Below are 5,000 nucleotides of genomic sequence, written 5' to 3' on the forward strand. Positions count from 1 at the left end.
TCGGTATCTCTGTCTATATATCTGTGTTTCTCGCAATCTATGTTACTCCCTCATGTATGTATGTATGTATTCATGTATGTGTGTATGTATGTATGTATGTGTGTGTGTGTGTGTATGGATAGATGGATGCATGCATATATGGATGGATGCATGCATTTATGCATGATACGTATATGGATACACAAATACATACGTATATTGCTGAGCAGAATGCAAAAATGAAGCTTAACATAATTATGTGCATTTCTATCTTCTGTTATTATATTCCTTCTTCTGCCTACCCCCCTTCTCCCTCTTTCTACATCGATTGCTTGGTTGTTTGGCTGTTTTGTATGGTTTTGTTTTTTTTATTTATTCAGCAAACTCCGTAAAATTTTAGAGCACGAACATTTTCAAATTCTAGAACAGGCGCCAACATGCTAACTAAAGTGCGGTCGGCATGAGTCCAGATCCAAACTGAGATGAAGTAAACCTCCTGCAGATAAGGACAAGGCCGCTACTTTATCACACGCTGTAAGATTTGGAGAAGAAAAAAAATTCACTCTCTGGTTTCTTTCAGCCTTCCTGCGACTACCACTTTTCTCAGCCCACGGGACATAAAAGCTCACACACGTTAAGCAAACAAACAAAACAACAACAAGAACACACACACACACACACACACACACACACACACACAAAAGGGGGGGGGGTAAAAAGGAAACTAAATGACAGCACAGAAGCTGGTTAAAACCATCAAAGAACAAACAATCATCCTTCCAGTGTACAGGATAAAGCGTTCAATTTGTTTAAAGCTCCGTTAATCAATCCCCAACTTCTTTCCCCAAATTCATTACGCTTTTTACTTTTTTTCCACAATGCAGGCCAACGTCAGATCAGAACAGAACAGAAAGAGTTCCTCTTGCGAACAGTCCTTTTATCCGCCTTCCAAATGACTCTTCGCGTAGCAGAAGAAGAAGAAGAAGAAGAAGAAGAAGAAAAAAATGAAAATGAAAATAAAAAGAAGAAGAAGAAGAAGAAGAAGAAGAAGAAGAAGAAAATTAAAAAAAAAAAGGTTTGAAATACCCGCACTGGATCCTTTATGCAGATTTTGAACTTCAGCTAATAGCGAGTCTGTGTCTTTCCCTTGTGGGAATCGGACAATAATCATTCATTCATTCACTCTGCCGCCACCGGTTTGTGTCACTGTCTTTTTTCTTCAGCCATGGATGGCGTGCAAGGAACTAATAGTACTGACAGAAAAAACAAACAAACAAACAAACAAAAAAAACCCAAAAAAAAACAGGTAATAAGCAAAGAGGCAAAGTTTAATACAGAAAACTAAGATGCCCTGTCAGTTTGGACCTTTAAAGGAAAACAACAATGCGCACGCATGTCTGTCTTTCCATCTGTCTGTCTGTTGTCGGTCTATCAGTTTTCTGCCGGTCTTCTTTCGGTCTGTATATGTCTGTCTGTCCATAGTCCCGGTTAGCTCAGTCGGTAGAGCATCAGACTTTTAATCTGAGGGTCATGGGTTCGAGTCCCATATTGGGCGCTGTCTCTTTTTTTTTTCAAGGCCTGACAAAGCGCGTTGGGTTACGCTGCTGGTCAGGCATCTGCTTGGCAGATGTGGTGTAGCGTATATGGATTTGTCCGAACGCAGTGACGCCTCCTTGAGCTACTGAAACTGAAACTGTCCATAATGCTTGATTATCAATGTGTCTATTGCCTTTCTACTGTATGTCTGTCTATCTGCTGTCTGTCAGTCTATCTGTCAGTCTCTCTGTCAGTCTCTCTGTCAGTCTGTCTGTCAGTCTATCTGTCTCTCTTTGTCTCCTTCGCACGTATATGATTGTAAGACAGACAGACAGACAGACAGACACACACACACACACACACACACACACACACACACAGAGATAGAGAGAGAGAGAGGGAGAGAGAGAGAGAGAGGCTGGATGTTTCTCTGTCTCTCTGTCTCCCCTCTCTCCACTTTGTGTCTGTGTGCGTTCTCGTGTCTGCACGTGCATGTGTGTGGTGACTGGAAGAAGAGAGGAAGGCACGCATATATGCACGTGCATAACGTTCGTGTGTGTGTGTGTGTGTGTGTGTGTGTGTGTATGTGTGGTGTGTGTATGAGTGGTGTGTGTGTGTATGTGTGGGGTGTGTGTGTCTGTATGCGAGCGCGTGCGTGTGTGTGTGTGTGTGTGTTATATGTGTGTGTGTGTGTGTTATGTGTGTGTGTGTGTGTGTGTGTGTGTGTGTGTGTGTGTGTGTGTGTGTGTGTGTGTGTGTGTGTGTGTCGGTGGTATAAACTGTGGGCAGGAAAACAAAGACAGCGGACGTGGGTTTCTCTTGGGTCAACGTGTTCCTCGTAAACTCTGTATCCATCACACTGTCAGCAAATATATGGGGAAGGAAATCTACAGCTAAAAGAAAGAAGAAAACAGACACACAGACAGACAGAGAGACAGACAGAAAAGAGATAAAGAAGGGAAAAAGAAAGTTAATAAACAAGGAAAGACAGCAAAGGAAGAAAGAAAAAACAAAAGAAATAAAAAGATAAAAGAAGTTTAAAAAAGAAAATGAGTGAAATGAAAGAAAGAAAAACAGAAAGAAAGAAGAGACAGAGAGAGACAGAGACAGAGAGAGACAGAGACAGAGACACAGAGAGAGAGAGACTAATTGAAAGATAAACAGAGAAAAGAAAGAAAGACAATGAAAAGAATGAAACAAACAAGAAAAAAAGAAAGAAAGAAAGAATGAACGAACGAATGAAAGAAAGAACGCACCACCAAACAACAGAAAAAAAAAGAAGAAAAAAAAAACGAAATTGAAGAGAGAAACAAAACAAAACAAAAAAAAAGAAGAAGAAAAAGACAGAAAAAAAGACAGGAAGAAAGAAAACATAGAAAAGAAAAGCAGGTAGGGGAAGCATCGCACCCCAGCCTACACCACTTCCCCCAAAGGGTCACAAGGCTCAGCTGGGGTCCAATGAAGACGAATGCCTTCTTGAAGTCCTGCATCACGACGGTGGTGAAGAGAATTAGACAGAAGGAGGAGACGGGCCACAGTGAGAGAGACACAGAGAGAGAGGAGACAGAGAGACAGAAAGATAGAGAAGGAGAGAAAGGGACAGAGAGAGAAAGAAGAGACACAGAGAGAGAGAGAGACAGAGAGAGAGAGAGAGAGAGGAGAAAGAGCTTGATGGAGGGGAAAGCAATTGGGGTGATGAAGACGAAAACAGGTAAAGGGAGAGGGAGAGAGAAGACGAAAGAAAGAAAGATAAAAGAAGAAAGAAAGAAAGAAGGAAAGAAACCAACAAAGAGAAAATAGAACAGGAAGAATTAAGAGTAAAAGAGAGAGAGAAAAAAAGAGAAAGAAAGAAGAAAAAAGAAGAAGAAGAAAGGGAAAGGAAAAAGAAGAAAGAGAAAAAAAAAAAAAAAATAAGGAAGAACGAAAGAAGACTAATGATAACAATAACAACATCACCAACAGCAACAACAAAAAGAACAAGAACAAGAAGTAGATAAAACTGAACAAGAACAAGGAGAACAGAAATAAGAAAACGAATGCTAAGAACAAGAAAAAAATAAATAAATAAATAAAAATAAAGAGCAACAACAACAACAACTATGAAAAAACATGAACAAAATCACGAGGACAAAAAACACAACCAGCATCAACAATAAAAACAGAAACAACCGTAGCAACAGTGATAACAAAAAAAAAAAAAAAAAAAAAAAACGCTTTCTTTTTTTCGCGAACAACCAGAAGCAGAATGGAATAAGTTCCCTCTTGCTGTCCCCAATTCCACAGTATACATAAAAAAAATCATATCTTCAGGACTCTGCAAATACTGAATTCCATTGTAGCGATATGATAGTGCCCATAATTGCAGATAACTATGCACCCATCTAAACACCTGTGTATTTACTAGTATTTATACACGCGCGGATGTACGCATCCAAACGCATACGTTCACACACACATACTGACACGTACGTGCGCACGTGCACACACACACACACACACACACACACACACAAAACACACACGCATGCACGCACGCATGCACGCACGCACATACGAATACACACACACACACACACACACACACACACACACACACACACACGAGCACAAACATTTTCCATGACAATATATAATCTTTTTTTTTTTTTTTTTCTTTTTTTTAACATTTCGCAAGATGTTTACCAACCATCATGACATTTTCGTTACTTCCTCTATTTCTTCCAGACTCCCGTCTGCTGTGGCAAAGTCATGCGGTTTTCACAGTAGTTTATAGAATCTGAGTGATGCTACTGTCATCATGTGACCTTTATGGACGAGGAAGCGATATGGAAAAGTCCAGCCCCGCCCCCCCCAACCCCACCCACCCACCCCACCCCACCTCCCCCAACCCCACCCCTAGTCCATGATTAATTAAACAGAAGAAACTGAAATGGATACTTGACATTTGATAATGGTCTCCAAAGATCCAAGGATGGGGAAAAAAAAAAAAAAAAAAAAAAAAAAAAAAAACACCGGAGGTCACAAAATGCCAATTGTTTGAAAATCAAACGCTGCGTAGGATGATGACGCTATCACAAAACGAACAACCAGTCAGGAATTTTACTGTTCGAGAGTAGAGACATTGTCACACAAAACGCCAGCTAATTTGAAGTCAAAGTTCGTGTCAAAATAGAAGGTCGTACTGGCCTTGTCAACTGTTTAAAAGCACAAACTTTTTTTCTTTTCTTTTTTTTCTTTCTTTCTTTCTTTTTTCGTGTTTTTCTCTTACCTTGAGCAAATATCTTCAGCGGGTTTTTTGTTTGTTTGTTTTTTTTTCTTTTTTTTTGGTGTGTGTAGATATATATATATATACATATACGGTTCGTTGTTTCCTACTTTGTGTGTGTGTGTGTGTGTGTGTGTGTGTGTGTGTGTGTGTGTGTGTGTGTAGATATATATACATATATGGTTCGTTGTTTCCTACTTTGTTTCTCTGTGTGTGTGTG

At 39.8% G+C, this 5,000-nt stretch overlaps 1 protein-coding gene and 1 non-coding gene across 2 annotated transcripts in view; one reads left to right on the forward strand and one right to left on the reverse strand.

The window, feature by feature from the left end:
- The window catches only part of LOC143291285 (speract receptor-like), a 350,171-nt gene that overhangs the window by 242,532 nt on the left and 102,639 nt on the right, over positions 1-5,000 (reverse strand). The window lies entirely within an intron of this gene.
- Positions 1,462-1,534, forward strand: Trnak-uuu (transfer RNA lysine (anticodon UUU)). Its single transcript has one exon. It is a non-coding gene; the product is annotated as a tRNA-Lys (tRNA).

This window comes from Babylonia areolata, chromosome 1, assembly GCF_041734735.1.
Source record: "Babylonia areolata isolate BAREFJ2019XMU chromosome 1, ASM4173473v1, whole genome shotgun sequence".
In the NCBI taxonomy this organism is placed as follows: Eukaryota; Metazoa; Mollusca; class Gastropoda; order Neogastropoda; family Buccinidae; genus Babylonia; species Babylonia areolata.